Source organism: Anolis carolinensis, chromosome 3 (genome assembly GCF_035594765.1).
Source record: "Anolis carolinensis isolate JA03-04 chromosome 3, rAnoCar3.1.pri, whole genome shotgun sequence".
NCBI lineage: Eukaryota > Metazoa > Chordata > Lepidosauria > Squamata > Dactyloidae > Anolis > Anolis carolinensis.
In genome coordinates, this window is record NC_085843.1 from 115866491 (window position 1) to 115883697 (window position 17207).

A 17207-nucleotide genomic window follows, 5' to 3' on the forward strand; every position below is an offset into this window, starting at 1 on the left:
AAGAGCTGAAGAAGGAGTGACAATAGGAGCTCTTTGGGAGATTTACAAGAATACGAATAACCTCTGGCTTTAAATCAGGCAGTGAATCCTATCCACAACCTATTGGATAATTTCCTGGGATCTCTTCTGTTTTCCCTGCTAGCAATGCTTCAGTGTAATTTATGTAATTCTTCCACAGACTTTGCCTTCCATCTTAAAACATATCTCAGCAGAGTCAAACCAGGGAGGTTATTGGTTTGACCTTCCAAACAGAGATGCTTCTCCATTCCCATTGACAACTGACATGGCCAGGCAAAGGTGATTTCAAGGGTGAAAGAGGAATTGATTTAATTTGACGATTGAGACCACTGAGAATGGCATCTTTGCACATTATAGTTCTTAGGTTCTATTGGCCTTTAGGAGCTGTAGTTCATCCTTTGTAATCTCTAACACACTCTTCTCAATGCACTTCAATGGCTGCATTTAACAGGAATTAGAAGCAGCTGTTAAATGCCAGCAAATTGTAAAAGAGTTCCCTCTTCCCCACATGTTCTGCACAGGGAACAAGACAAGAAGAAGTAAAACCAGACAGGCTATATAGTCAAGGGCCTCTGATCGATACGTTTAGAGGAGCAGTGTCTCACAAAGGAAGCATGCCTTGTTTTCAAATCTCTGGTTATAGCTGGTGAACTGAAACCTCCCTTCAGCTGATAGAACATTAATAGTTTCATACTTATGGAGGTGATGGGGATGTGTTCAATGTTCATTACATATAGTGGGCTGATTCTAGATTTAGTCAAACTTTAACCCATTGAAATGGGCCTGAATATCATAAAGTCACCAGATCCCATCTGATCTTTGAAACCAAAGCAAGGTCAGCCCTGGATGGGAGACCAACAATGAATACTGGGTATTGTAGGCTATATGGTTTGCAGTCACAAAACCACCTCTGAGTATTATTTGTCTAAGAAAATCCTATGAAACTATAGGGGGACTTCATAAGTTGCAAAGCAACTTGAAGGCACTTAAACTGTGGTTTTATATTTTTTATAGATTTAATCTGCATTGTTTTTAATATTAATGATGTTTAATACTGTTTTAATATTTGTATATTTTAAATTATATTGTAATACTTTTAATGTTAGCCGCTTTGAGTCTCCATATGGAGAGAAAAAGCAGGATATAAATAATAATAATAATAATAATAATAATAATAATAATAATAATAATAACAACAACAACAACAGCAGCAGCAGCAGCAGCAGCAGCAACGAGGCCCCCAGGAAGCTTTGGCTCAGATATCATGTCTGACTACAGTATTTTAATATGATGAACTCTCAGGTTCATTTCATGAGACTCAAATTTTCTGTCAGGATTCTTCTATCATTTTCTGGGTTGGACCACAATGGAGACAGCTTGAAAACAAGGAACTTTTGGATGAATACAAATTCATAGAATTTGTGCTTCTTCCTCAATATTTGCTTGAGGACAAATAGCAGCTCAGCCATCTATTGTTCTGAACGTCACCTCAATTTTGAGAATGGATTTACTCTCAAATTTAATGCATCCAACAGCACAAACATAGCACATCAGAGAGGCAGGCAGCATGAAGCCATTTGGGAAGTTACACCAAGTTATGCCACTCCATCAGGCCAAGGCCTCATGCAATTCCCAACCACCAAGGGGTAGGTTTTGAAGGCTTCATGAAAGAGGCCTTCAAAATCTAGTGTGCACTGAAATTTTGCCAAAAAAAAGTAAAGATCATTCTCTAAGATCTCTAAATCTCATCCATAATATAACTAAAATAGGACCAGGATGGCATAACTGCCACCATTTCACAGATGGAAACTGGGCTACCTGTGGTAAGTGAAACTATAGTGTAGAGAAGATAGCACAAGATACTAATGTGGAAGAACACTGAAACTACGAGAGGCTGCTGCAGTTTGTTTTTGCCTGAGCCCACTGAAAAGGGAAAGATTCTGTCTGATCCTCTCTCTGCTGAATTAATGTAATACTAATTTCTTTTGCAATTTGAACTCTATTTGCAGAAAAAAGTAAGTAGAGAAAAAGGGGGAAGATGGGAGGAGGTGAGTGAAAATTGAAATCATTCAAATTGACAGAAGAAGTAGGACAGCAATCAGGACAGTCCCTGTCAAACTGAGATAATTGGAAGCATGGAATTGTCTCTAGGGACCTCATCACACTGATGACCCCCCCCCTTCTGTCCTGTCACATGGGGAAAGGGTAGCAGAATCAGGGCAAGGCACATTGGCACTTCCCACATCAGATGGAGAAAGGGTAAAAAACAAACATCGCTCTGTCAGAGCTAGCCAAAAGATGAGAGACTCACCATGGTGGTGAGGAAGCTTCTTTCAATGCCTCCTTGCCACTTCTCCCATTGATGGGATGCGTCCACAGCTTGTGTCATCTGATTGGATATGTCTGGATCTGTGGCGAAGAGGAGCCCCAGCGTTGTAAGAGGCAAAAGAAAAAAAAACCATGTGATGAAATGGTATCTCTGGGGAGCTACACAGGCATGAGCTACTCACTTCTTTCCAGAAATGAATCTTTGCAAGTGTTGGGGCCTTCTGGGTTTATCTCATATAGAGGCAATTAGTACATTTATAGAGGCCACTGGGCATGTTGCCCAGAGCTTCTCTTAAAGGCTCTTTACAATCTCTGTAAAAAGTCTTAGAAAAAGGAGAAGAAATTGATTTGTTTAGTGAGGTGCTGCTAGAAAGATCTAGTATCTCATCATAATACACACTTTAGGATTCCTTAGAAAAAGTCACAACACTTCATGTGGTATTGGCCTACTTTAGCATAGAGAATTACATGGTAAAGTGGATGCCACTGGAAGAAAGTGGGTTGTACAAATTTTAGTTACAGTGTTCCAACCTAAAATTGGAAATGAGCAGCTCATAGAAACTTCAAATCTGTTCCATGAAACTGGGGAGAGGGGGAGGTTAGAGATGCAAGATCCAGACTTTTCTGGGGCTGTTCATATGTGCCTTCAAGTTCCCTGTTGACATAAGGGAACCCCATAAAGTTTAATGGGGTTTTCTTTGGCAAAAAAAATCCTCAAAGGTGGTTTTGCTACTTCTGAAATACAGTAGAGTCTCACTTATCCAACACTTGCGTATCCAAAATTCTGGATTATCCAAGGCATTTTTGTAGTCAATGTTTTCAATACATTGTGATATTTTGGTGCTAAATTCGTAAATACAGTAATTACTACATAGCATTACTGTGTATTGAACTACTTTTTCTGTAAAATTTGTTGTATAACATGATGTTTTGGTGCTTAATTTGTAAAATCATAACTTAATTTGATGTTTAATAGGCTTTTCCTTAATCTCTCCTTATTATCCAACATGTTCACTTATCCAACATTCTGCCAGCCCGTTTATGTTGGATAAGCGAGACTCTACTGTATAACAAGTAAGAACAATAACTTCTGTTTGGATTAGCAATAATAGCTTCCCCCATTGACTGTGATGCATATATTTCTTCCTCATACTTTGCTGTTATCTAAATGTATTATATTCAGTACATTCCTGGCCCTGACATTTCTGGTTTCAAGTTCTGCCCCACAAATTCCCAGTTGTGGCCAATAATGCCATCATGTAGCATTAGCATACTGTTTGTTTGAGTTTCCTGCAATCGAGGCTCATGGAGTTAAGGATTTGTTACTTGATCTAATGGCAATAGCTTTCCAATAGACATGCACGGAATCATTGATTAGTTTGTCCTCTCCTTGTTTGCATTGGAACACTGTTCAATTTACACCAATTAAAGAATGCTTGGTTTGTGTATTGAAGAATAATTAAGGGATGGAATTCCCTATAGGCTGCTAAAAATGACATCTGACTGGAATGGTGATTACAGCATGAAGGCAACATTAGTATTTAAATAGTTTGACTGCTATATAAAATCATTATAGCAGCTCACCATGAAAAAGAGCATTAGTTAATTTTGCCTATAACTGAATTATTTGTATGTATTTGCCTAGCCCATTTAAACACATTTGACAAGGCTAATCTTAAAACAATTCCACAGTGATCGGTTTCAGATCCAGCTCAAAGCAACATTTGTAATAATTAGGAACATTTTTATACATACACATACACAAATACAAGCATACAGAGAAATAAGCCAAAATCCGAAATATTCTCAAATGTCAAAGCAGACTTCAACATATGTTTAGTACCAAGTAATTTTTATTCTTGAAGATAAACCTGAATTAATATAGGGAAATAATGTAATAGCAAGGTGAGGTAGTAGATAGAATGTTTGCTTCCAGTTTGAAAGAATTGGGTTCAGTCTTTACTATGATATGACACTGGTTGCGTAATTTGGAGCAAATCTTATTTTCAGTGATGCAAAATTCAGGGAGGGGAGGGATCTAGGACTGTTCCCAGCAGAATAAGCAAGAACACTGCTGCAAAGATGGCTTACCACATTGTTGACTGACCCATGAAATAATGAAGCTATGCAGAGCATATGGTTGAATATGAGTGACTTTATGTCATTTATGTTTTTTTTTCTTTGAGGTGTGCAAGTGGGGAGCGAAACCTAGTGCAGGAACAGCTGTGGAGCTGGTCTCTCCCCGAGACCGGGCAAAAGTACCTGAGCCCCTGAGATAAATCTCCCAAATCTGGACTGCTCCCAGGTTGGCCATCTTCTGGAAGGCAAACCCAAGAATCCCTAACCTCAAGTTACATGAGCTCTCATGATGGCAAAACCCAGAGATTAGCCATGAAGATAGTTTCTTTCCCCATCTCTTGAGTTGCATGACACACGGACAGTTCCAGAGTTTTACACCTCAACAAATAGATGCCAGGAATGTTCGCCAGACTTTTCCGTTCTCCCCCACCACCTCCCACAAATACCTGTGAAATGGTAATCTAGTTAAGACTCTGCCCTGGCCAATTAGCACTTCACCTATTGACAGTGTGACAGGAGAGTGGGTCTTAGGACCTCATCACATTTGGTAAATTCCCTGTCTTAGAATACTTTGCTGACACAGTCAGCACAGAGCCTGCCAGATCTCATCACAGGATGCTATTTCTAGCAGGGCTCCATAATGGCTGTGCCTGTGAAGTGTTTTACAATGGGGAATTCTGAACATGGGAGACTACCTGTGTTCAGATTGGAAATCATGGGGACAGAACAGGAGTATGCTGGAAAGGTACACTTTCCGATGTGTGGTGGGCAAGCAGGTGATTCAGGGCACTGGGTAACAGATTCATCCTATTGCACCACGATTTGTCCCACTGCCCTATGGATTCCCCTTCTGTTCCACACATCAAGGACTTCCATGTGATGAGGTCCAAAGAAAGCGAGAGAGAGAGCAGAAGGTGGCATTGGGTTAAATAAGCTCAGCTCTGCCCTGTCTCTCTATATCCTGGCGCAAAGTGACTTTTTGTCCTGAGGGGCCAAATAGCTACATTCTCCTGTTCAAGTTTGCCCAATTCTTGAGATCTTCTGGGAAAGTCTTCATTAGCACAATGAGACAGAACTTTCTTGGTGCCTGCTCCTAGATCAGTGGTTCTCAACCTAGTGTCCCCAGATGTCTTTGGCCTACAACTCCCAGAAATCCCAGCCAGTTTACCAACTGTTAGAATTTCTGAGAGTTGAAGGCCAAAAACATCATGGGACCCCAGGTTGAGAACCACTGTCCTAGATTTTGGAATATCCTGCTGAGGGACCCTAAGCAGCATCTTTCCTTTCTTTTTGGTGGTAGACAAAGATCTATTTAGGCTGGTCTTTGGTAAGTAACTATTTGTGGCAGAAAAGGATTATAACTGGATATGTAATGCATTTTATTCATTATTTATTTATTGAATTTATATCCCACCTTCCTCCCAAATGGGATTCTTAGTGACTTACACTAATTTTTCAAAGATGTAGCTAAAACATAATTACATTTTTTTTAAAAAGGATTAAATATCATCATTATTAAAACATGATTAAAGACAGTTAAAAACACTTAAAATATAATTAAAACATAATTTCAAACAGCACAATTCCATAATTAAAATTCACACTTCAAAAGCCTGCTTATTGGTATGGATTTTCAATTGATATGTTTAAATTTGTGTTGTGTGTTTTTTAAATTGTGTTTTAAATTTTTATGCCTTCATTCCTACTTTTGTACTCTTTTACTTTAAGTTGCCTTGAGTCCTATTTGAGAGAGAAAAGTAGGAAATTAATTAATCATTCAATGGCTATCTAAGAGGGAGAAATGAAACATCATATATAAAATAAAAGTCTAGATTTACCTAGCTACATCAGGCATAGTATATACATCTCCCTGAAGCTCCTTAAAGAAAAGTAAGGGATGCAAATAATTCTTACCCTATTTGCACCCTTCTCTTTCCTCCTAGGTCATTGAGTTTTGTTACTTTATGGGCTAATTCAACTGTTAAACCTTCAGCCTTAAAGCTTGGAAATAGTAGATAGAAACATACTACTAATAATAGAAGACTAAGGCCCTGCCATGGTCCCACCACCATCTCCAGTGCGGTTAGTGGGGATGAGGGAGAGGGCTTTCTCGGTGGTGTCCCCCCAGCTTTGGACAGCCCTCCCCAGGGAGATCAGGCAGGCTCCCACACTGTACTCCTTCCAGAGGGATTTGAAGACTTGGATGTTTAAACAAGCCTTTGAGAATGTCTGGCCCCAATGGTCCGCAATTAATAACACAGCACTGCACTTTCATCCTATGCCCTTGTTCCTTAGCTATAAATTTCACTATCCCATTTCCTTGCTTTTGTCTACAGTTTAGCCATGTTTTACGACAGGTGTCACTATAGGTTATTGGGCATTGTTCTGCGTTTATATTGTTATTATTGTTTTATATTCTATTGGTTTTACTTTTTGTATTATACTCTATGTTTATTTTATGTGTTGTTTTCTGCACTTTGTGCCATATGTAAGCTGCCCAGAGTCCCTTTGGGGAGATGGAGGTGAGGTACAAAAATTAATTTATTATTGTTATTATTATTATTATTATTATTATTATTATTATTATTATTATTAAGGCTCCTTCTACATTGCCATATAAAATCCGTGTTATCTGCTTTGAACTGGATTATATGATTCTCCACTGTCATATATTCCAGTTCAAAGCAGATATGGCAGTGTAGAAGGGGAAGAAGAAGAAGAAGAAGAAGAAGAAGAAGAAGAAGAAGAAGAAGAAGAAGAAGAAGAAGAAGAAGAAGAAGAAGAAGAAGAAGAAGAAGAGAACTACCTCTTGCCATAAAGGTCTATCTGCATTCAAGTCACCTCTCAACTTATAGCAATCCCAAGAATTTTCTAGGATTTTTTAAGGCAAGGAATACTGAAGATGTGGTTTTGCCAGTTCCCTCCTCTGAAATATTGGTATTTACTGGCAGACTTCCATCCATGTACAGAGCAGGACCAACTCTACTTAGCTTCCAAGATCAGGTAGGAGCTGGTGGCTTTAGATATTTAAACCCTACAACTATATTTACATCTAAATAGTTACAGTCAGAGCTCAAGCATTTGGATCATAGAGAACAAGTACTGGCAGTTTTATGCATTAGTGCATTTTAAAAAATGATAACATGCCAGATGATGCCGGTCTTATAAAACTTGTGATTCCTCTAAATATGTTTGTTTGATGGATTTGTATCCCACTTCTATCCCAATAGGGGATCCAAAAGCTTATAATAAACAAACTAGCTAAAGCAAGATGTGGATCAGATGTTTTAAAAGCATCAAACAATCAAGCCAATTAAAATATAGACAATTAAGAACAAACCAACATATATTAAGTAAAGGCAGTGGTTCTCAATCCTTGGGTCGCCAGATGTTTTGGCCTTCAACTCCCAGAAATCCTAACAGCTGGTAAACAGGCAAGGATTTCTGGGAGTTGTAGGCCAAAACACCTGGGGACCCACAGGTTGAGAACCACGGGGTAAAGGTAAAGGTTTCCCCCTGATCTTAAGTCTAGTTGTGTCTAACTCTGGGGGTTGGTGCTCATCTCCATTTCTAAGCCAAAGAGCTTCTTCGTAAATACCTCCAAGGTCATGTGGCTGGCATGACTACATGGAATGCCGTTACCTTCCAGCTGAAGTGGTACCTATTGCATGTTTTTGAACTGCTCGGTTGGCAGAAGCTGGGGCTAACAGTGGGAGCTCACTCTGCTCCCCAGATTCAAACAATAATTTTTTCAGTCAGCAAGTTCAGCAGTTCAGCAGTTTAACTCGCAGCCATTTAATATATTTGTAGCCAAACAAGTTTAAAAAGTGAAAGTGATTTTTTTAAAAAAAAATGTCTTTGCCAGTTGGGAAAAAGAGAAAGATTTCTCAGTTGAACACTCTCTCAATGTGTGAATAGTGGGCTAGCTTTAGTTCAGTGAGCCACAAATTGTGCACATCGAGTTGAAACATGCCAAACATGGAGACTTTTCCGTTCTCAGTAGTTGCCTGTGACTACCCCTCCCCGGAGTCCACAGTACAAAGCGTCCCAAGAAGCAAACAGCAGGAGATTAGTATGTTGGCAGCAAACAGTCTGGCAGCCTCATCTTATAAATTGGCTTTCGCTGTTGTAGCACAAACAGTAGTTCATCTTGCGCCACTGTTCTTGGCTCCAGCACTGATGAACGGCCACTTGGATGCTTCTTTATCCCCATCCTCTCGCTGTCCCTGCCCTGTCCTGAAAAAGCCCTCATGGCCGCAGTACTGCCTTTCCTGTTCTAGCGCCTGGGCTGCAAGTGAGTTTCCTGTCCTAGGATGAAGAGTGCCCTTATGCTAGCCTTAGAAATGCAGCCCCTTTCAGGCTCTTTTCACAGCTTTCCCCCTATATATTCCATAGAGCTCTCTTAAACACAGAAGCTGTAATTCAAGTTTTTGAAAGGTATCAGTACTTTTTAAGAAACAGTATTTCAAAGCTAGACACAGATTTCTGGATACTATAGGGAGGATGCTTGTTTGACATGGGTTCTAGTATTTATTTATTTATTTATTTATTTATTTTGTAGTCTGTGCACCCACCCAATGTTCTAAGGCAGAAAACTGGGCCCCTGGGCCCATCCCAGTTGTGCTCACACCTCTGCCAGAACCTACTCATCTGATCCTATTTGCAAACAGAGAAGAAAATTTCAGAGTGATTTTAAATTAATAAAGAATAATGCAAAATAGATAGAAGTACAATTTCACCATCCTCCTTTTTTTGCTATCTCTAAATAGATCAATAGGAGAAGAATAATTTCGCTGATAGATATTTTGTTGTCTGATATATGATTCAAGATGTGTAGCACCCAGATTGTTGTTATGTTCCTTCAGGTTGACTCTGACTTAATGAGAAGAGCTTTCTTGCAATGATTTATTCAGAAGAGGTTTGCCATTGCCTTCCTCTGAGGCTGAAAGAGTGTCATTTGCCATAGCCTCGCAGTGAGTTTCCATGGCAGGCCAGGGATTTGAACCCTGCTCTCCCAGATCCTATTCCAACAGTCATGCCACTACAACACACTGGCTTTTATAGTACCCAAAACCAACCATATTATTTGGACACCAGAGCCAAAAAAATCCCATTAGCACCTCCATCTACTACTTGGCAAAAATGCATTTAGTGCTTTTCCATGACACCGCAGCCTTATTGTCTAGGGAGATGTCTCAATCTTTATAGTGGTAGAAAGCCATTATTTGTCTCGATTTTTAAAGCATTCCAAACACATGTCTATGCTCATGTGTGTGTGCGTGGGTGGGTGTGTCAGGGATAAAAAGGGAGAGTGGGGAGGAAGGAAAAAAGGAAGGAAGGATTTTTAACACTCTTTTCTCTTTCTAATACAATGGTTCCCAACCTGTGGTCTGTGGACCACCAGTGGTCCCCAGGAACTGAAATATGGCCCGCGGCCACACCATTACTAACTGTTGCAATGAGAGTGACTGGTTTCATGAAACCCTCTTATAGTGCCGAGGCAATGAGGCTGTCAGGAGGGGAGAGGCTGACTACCCATGAAATTTATTATTTATTTATTTGCCCTATTTATACCCTACCTTTTTCTATCCTGAAGGGGACTCAAGGTGCAACAAAAAGCCTCCTGACTACTGCTTCTCTTCCTCCTCCTTTCACCTGAGCAGAGCCATTCCATGTGGTGCCTGGAAGCAGGGGCGCCTTGGTGTTCCTGGCCTGTTAGGCCTGTTCCTGGGGTTATTTGGGGTGCTGATTCAGTAAATTGCATTGGATAGACCACATGAGCTCTAGATTATTATTATTTCTGTGGGCGAGCAGATGGTGACTACTGGGCGGCATATGTTCTGTATCAGAAACTAGAGCTGATGTGGTCTATCTAATGCAATTTTCTGAATCAGCACCCCAAATAACCAAACCAAATCTAAAGTTGAACAAAAACTTATTTGTAATCCTTTTGGTACTAATCTTGGAGAATGGTCCCTGGTCAAAGTGGTCCCTGGTGAAAAAAAAGGTTGGGAACCACTGCTCTAATGTATTGAAACATAAGATGTTTTTTCTATGTATTATAGTTAGTAGAGATACATCAGTATATTTAATTTGATCAATAATCGCTTCAAATCACCATCCTTCTTGGAGCATTTTTATTTGAATATTATTTCAATATACTCTTCAATGCATAAAGTGCTTCACTGTTAAAGAAATGAATAAGCATCTGTGTAGACTTTTAGGGAGCACTAAACCTAAACTGGAATTGATTTTTTTATCGTGTCAAAAGCAAATTGAAACAAGTTGCTGCTGGTGTGAGAGAATCGGCCTTCTTCAAAGATGTTGCCCAGGGGATGCACGGAAATATTACCATCCTGCAGGGGGCTTATCTCATGTCCCCGCAAGGAAAGCTAGGGCTGACAGACAGGAGCTCACCCCACCTCGTGGATTCGAACCACTAACCTTCAAATCAGCAGTTCAGCCAGCACAAAGGTTTAACTCATTGCGCCATCATGGCTCCTAGTTGGAGTTGTTACCACATATCTTCTGTGCCCACTGTGTACCATAGCCACAGCCCTTTAGCTATGTCCTCGAGGCTTTTAAAATCCCTCCTCTTATTCATCTGATGTCATTTTTCCTCTTTAATCCAAGAAAAACTAATTTACTTCTCTGCCTTTTTTTAACCCAGGTTTCAGCATACAAATGCACAGTTGTGCTGTACCTCCTCACATACTGTGACTAAGCATTCCTTAAACAAAACAAAACACCTATTTGAAGCAGATACTGATACAGGAAGAATGTTCTGTTTTTCAGCCCACAAATTTCACTCGGAGCCATACATGCAGAAGAGGGGGTAAACAGCCCTATGGAATAGTCACTGAAGATTAATGGCATGTGAAGAAAAATGATACCAAGCAGGCAGAACAAAATATGAACCACCCACGCAAATAAAGCTGGACAAGGGTTCATTTTTTAAAGTCAGCCCAAACAGCAGGATGGCTTTGGGGAAAAATAAAACCTGGGCTGTTTCAGTGTAATTTTGCATATCTCAGGCCTTTCTGGAGACATGAAAAGAAACCAAACAGGAACTCTTGGTGTTGGGCTTTTTTTCCCATTTCTTTTCAGGGGACCAACTGGTAGGATTTAGCACTTCAATCTTATACTTTTATGTGGAAAAATGAGGAATTTACACTATAAGATGAAATTTAATCTTATATATATATATATAATATATATAATACTCAGTTTCTCAGAATATGTAAGTCTATGCACAGAAAAGCATACACACACACGCGCGTGCGCACATACATTTACATTTTTAGTACATAATAGGTTACGTACACTCTCCAAGCTGTTCTTTTCTCAGCATAAATGCAAGCCAGAAGGGAGGTAAACGTTACCCATGAGGTATGTTGGGCATAACCTCAGGGGCCCTGGTGGGTTGAGTAGCAATATATAAATAGTATAAATAAATAAATAAGAAATGTTCAACAGTATTTATTTAAAAGAGAGTAAAGTTGTGGAAGGTATCACTTAAGCATTTGTACTCTTCAGCTCCAGTGTTGGTGTCCATTGTACCACTGTCAAAATTAAATCAAGAGATGCTGACTGTAAATTGTAGAATTATGATCAGTAGTGAATGCTTGGTGAGCCCTACCGCCACCAAAAAAGGCAATGTATTTGCTGTCAGTGGGTAATTGTATGTGTTTTCATTTTTAGAAGCGATCATAAACAACGCAAAGAAACTATCAATGTATGATCCCAGTGGGCTGTGCATTCAAATGAGAAGCAAGATTTATAGGGAATAGTCTGAATGTTAGAAATTCTTGCTAGGAGTAAACAAGGGGCTGCTAAATTAGTTTTCAGGTGCCTACAGGCAATTCAGAAAATTAGTAGATTGTGTGGATCATGAAGAACTGTGGATCAGTCTTAAAAATCAGCATGCCACATTGTCTTGATAGACAACTTGTACACAGGACAAGAGGCTACTGTTTGGACAGAATGCAGGAAAATTACATGGCTCCTAATTGGCAGAGAGAGCCAGACAAGGCTACGTTTTATCAGCCCATCTGTTTAATTTGTACAATGAACATATAATATTTAAATTAGGATTACACTCAGGGAAGGAGGCATGAAATGGGAGGAAAGAACATCTATAGTTTAAGATATGCAGATGACACCATACTAGTAGCAGAAAATAGCAAAGACTTGAAAGAATTACTGAAGAAAGTGCAAAGGCAAATTTGAACATTAAAAAATTAAAAACAACCACAGATGAGTTATGTCATTTTTTTAGTATTCATTTTTATTGACAGTTTACAAAAAAACTTTGTTCCACTTATATCTTTTCTCTGATATTGTTTTGTACATTACATTAAAAGTAGGTGAACAATGCATCTTAGAGGAAAGTAGGAAAATGTGCTGAAGAGTATTCAAAATAAGAGAGAGCTTAAAAGAAAAAAAGAAGAAAAAGAGGGGGGAAGGGAAGGAGATATATATCTCTCTACATGTCTCTCTCTGTGTATGGAGGGGGGAAAGGGGAAAAAGAGAGGGGGAAAAAACAAAACGCAGTGATCCACCTACAACAAGTGAGATTGTGCAAAAAGTTTCTATGGTTATGTCATTTTCAAGTAGATGTTGAAAACATTTAAATAGTTCAAGATTTTCCATAGCTTGGCTCAGTCATTAATCAGGATGGAGTACAGTCAAGGACTGGGACTTGTAGGGGTAGCTATGAAAGAACTATTCAGGATCCTATAATTTATTTATTTATTTATTTACAGTATTTATATTCCGCCCTTCTCACCCCGAAGGGGACTCAGGGCGGATCACATTATAACACACATAGGGCAAACATTCAATGCCCATAAACACATCAAACAGAGACTGAGAGACACACGCAGAGGCAAGTTAACCTTCTTCTGAGGGGATGTTCGATTCTGGCCACAGGGGGGAGCAGCTGCTTCATCATCCACACTGACGGCACTTCCTCATTCCAGGTCTTAAATTAGTTAATCTTGCCTCCCCACTTTATAAGTGGTACCTTATCTCCTACTTGATAGATGCAACTATCTTTCGGGTTGCTAGGTCAGCAACGAGCAGGGGCTATTTTTTTTTTTAATTGACGGGTGCTCACCCCACCACGGGCTGGCCTCGAACTCATGACCTCATGGTCAGAGTGATTTAAGGCAGCTGCTCAACAGCTGCGCCACAGCCCGGCCCCTTAATGTCAAGATCTTGTCATAGAGTATTAAAGTTAAGATTCTTCATGTCGTATTTTCCATTTCTATGTATGGTTGTGAAAGCTGGATAGCGGAGTAAGTTTATATGGAAAAAAATCAACTCATTTGGAATGTGGTGCTGGAGAGGCATTCTTAGGAAACCACAGACCAGTGGTTCCCAAACTTTGGTTCTCCAGGTCTTTTGGACTTTTATATAGATTGATTGAGCCCCGGTGGTGAAGTGTGTTAAAGCACTGAGCTGCTGAACTTGCAGACCGAAAGGTTCCAGGTTCAAATCCCGGGAGCAGAGGGAGCGCCCACTGTTAGCTCCAGCTTCTGCCAACCTAGCAGTTCAAAAACATGCCAATGTGAGTAGATCAATAGGTACTGCTCTGGCGGGAAGGTAACAGCGATCCATGCAGTCATGCCGGCCACATGACCTTGGAGGTGTCCACGGACAACGCTGGCTCTTCAGCTTAGAAATGGAGATGAGCACCAATCCCCAGAGTCAGACATAACTGGACTTAATGTCAGGGGAAACCTTTACCTTTACTATAGATTGATTGTGGAGCCTCCGGTGGCTCAGTGTGTTAAAGCGCTGAGCTGCTGAACTTGCAGACCGAAAGGTCCCAGGTTCAAATCCGGGGAGCGGAGTAAGTGCACGACTGGACTTAACGTCAGGGGAAACCTTTACCTTTACCTTATAGATTGATTGGTTCCATGTATAGCATGGATTATTGCATTTATTATAAAATTTGGGTGTTTCTCCTGATTTTATCCAATGCCCTGCAGGGAAAGTGAGACTAAGAGATGGTCACTACCCCAAAAGTCTACCCAGTGAGCTTCATGGTTAAATAGATATTTGCACCCCAGATTGCCTAGTCCTAGTTCAACACTCTTAACTACTACATCACACTAGCTCATTTCTCACTCTTTCTTTGAAGTAGGTTAGCAGTTGAGCTTCCTTCCAAACATTATCCAGGATTTCTGGTGTGATCTCTATGTAAGGTGTTACTCCTGTGAAAAGGAGCACTAGAAACCAAATGTAATAATCTTGGAGAAGATTCCCAAAGTGTGGGGAGATTTTCTAGTTTAGTTAAATCCTGCTAACATCCCATCTCTCAGACTCATGCTTTCTCAAAAGAGCAATAGCCGGGTTCTTTGCCCTTCAACATTTAACTGAACAGCATGATATTCCATAGGCTGGAGGAAGATTTCCAGCCCTTCAAGACCATTAAGCTCTTTTGTCTGCTGTCAGATGCTGGGCAATGCAAATCCATGGTAAAAGCCCCATTCACAATGATCAATTAGAGCTCTTATCTTAAAATCTATTTGTATTGTTCCAGTCAACAAAGATCTGCTATGAATTTGGTATCATAAGCCCCTTACTAGGCACCTTCTGCTACGCTTGTGTAAGTTTCTTTGCCTTTTTAGATATATGTACAATTGAAGGTCTAGTAAATTCCTTATTGGGAAGAATTAATAAAAATGAAAGGATGGGAAGGGCCTTTCCTGTAATTTATATGGCCTTCCTGCAATCCTATCATCTTTCACTGTTAGATAGAAAGAGTTGATGGGATCTGCAATCCAACAGTATCTGAAAGGCCACTTGTTTCCCATTCTCATAAGGAGGATGCAGGAAACCCCTTCTGAGGCTGTCTCCCACCAAATACCTTCTTCCCACAGCTATCCTTCAGTAGCCCAAACCAATCAAAGATAGAAGAGTCTCAGACAGAATGCAAGGTTGTGAAATATACTTGAGAATGAATTTCCTGCTCCCTGTGTAGGATTATTAGAACCGCCCCAAATGCTGGTGCATTGAGATTCATTCCTTGGTACTTTTGGATTTAATCAAAGATCGGTTGGCAATACGTTTAGCAGCATTCATGACCTGATTTATTACTAGGCTTGAAGGGCTGGAGATAAATGGTAAAGCTACTATGTATTTTTTTAAAAACTTGACAGATATTTTTCATCTTACCAATAGTATTTTCGCCTATACTAGCATCTAAAAATTTTTCCAAAGCCTGTCCTGTGAAACTAAAAATCAGAATGCCCTGCAGTAGAACTCAGTTATCAATATACCAATGGTTTTGTGTTCTCCAAATCCTCCAGAGCATTAAAACTATTGGTCTTGGGATTTGGCATGGGCATTATTTGACATCTAGGAAGAGAGACTTGGGATTAACTAAGCCACATTTTGAAAGGGTAAATAGTGGTCCTCCAGTTCTTTTGTGCAGATGGTTTATTTCGAAGACTGCTCTTAGAAAAAATGGGATTCTGTTGCATTCACAAGCCACTGAGACAAGAGAAGTCTGCCACTGTTGCCTCGGTGCTAAAACTGGAATCAGACTGGGGAGGGGTGATCCTCCACATGTTTCCTTGTGAGTAAATGGCTTATGTGCAAGCAAACCACTAAAAAGAGTATTCGAAGAGATAACTGACAGATAAGCCTTGTGTCATGTTTTTCATTACCGTAAATGCAAGAGACTTGTTAATGCAAGGGATCTGGTCTAGATTGGGCCCTGTGATATGCTAGGTGATTTCAAAAGTACACACATTCCCAGTCAGAGTATAGAAAATGGAACATAAACCCATAGGTCACTATTTTGCAATAAAAAATTCAGGTATGGCAGGCCTAATCACAAACATAATGGAGCAAAGATTAAAGTTCCCCCAGCCCCGTGCAAGAAGTCATCCTTTCCATGAGATTAAAGTTCCTCCAGCCCCATGCAAGGAGTCATCTTCTAGGGGGAACTGTCCTGTTAAAAACATTTGGGGAGGGGGGATGAAGATCTGAAAATAATCCCAAGGATTCCTCCAGGTTAAAAAAAAGTTAAGAAAAGTTGTGCTACAGAGGGTTTCAAAAACCCTCTTTGGTGCAGATTTGAGGCCTCACACCCACCCCCAAAACCGAGCTTTCCCATGATAGTGTCCCCATGCCATCCTGGTAACTACTGGGATGGCATGGGACCACTCAACCGCCCTCCAAAAAAGCCCTTAAAAGAAGAAATAACTTACCAGGCCGCCATTAAGGTACCACTGGAATTCTCCTGGCACATAGAAATGACATGGCAGGAAACTGGGGGAGGGGCCAGGAGAAAAATTGCTCCTGCTCCCCCCCCCCCACCCTGGTTTCTTGGTGCATTATTTCTATTATTATTTCTTCTTTTAGGGGGAGAGGGATGGGCATGATCTTGGTCCTCCGGGCTTTCAGGAAGGCCCAGATCTAAGGGAAATCTAATTAATTCACTTTTACTAAAGGCTTGTTTGGATGCCTCTGGTAAAATCCCGACAGATCCCGCATTTGGGGCCTGTCTGGAAGTGTCCTAAGACAGGAGTGTCAAACTCCTTTTCACTGAGAGCCACATCAACCTTATGGTTGCCTTTAACACCTTTTCTCTAAGAGATTAAATAAGCCATTTACTCCTGTCCCAGCCTCTGTTTTAAAAACTTTGGGCCATTTTTTCAAGATCCATAAAAATGGGGTCCCACAGGCCTAAAATGGGTTCAGAGTAAAAATTGGATGAAATCACATCACAGGGAGAGCAAAAGAAGTTGGATTTGGGGAAAACAGAA

The 17207-nt window shown here is 40.3% G+C and overlaps 1 long non-coding RNA gene across 5 annotated transcripts in view; it reads right to left on the bottom strand.

Annotated features, from left to right (window-relative positions):
* Positions 1–17207, bottom strand: part of LOC103279704 (uncharacterized) — a 158779-nt gene that overhangs the window by 81517 nt on the left and 60055 nt on the right. For all 5 annotated transcript variants that reach the window (XR_010004333.1, XR_010004334.1, XR_010004332.1 and 2 more), the window contains exon 3: positions 2330–2427. This is a non-coding gene — a long non-coding RNA (uncharacterized LOC103279704). The remainder of the gene's footprint in view (positions 1–2329; positions 2428–17207) is intronic.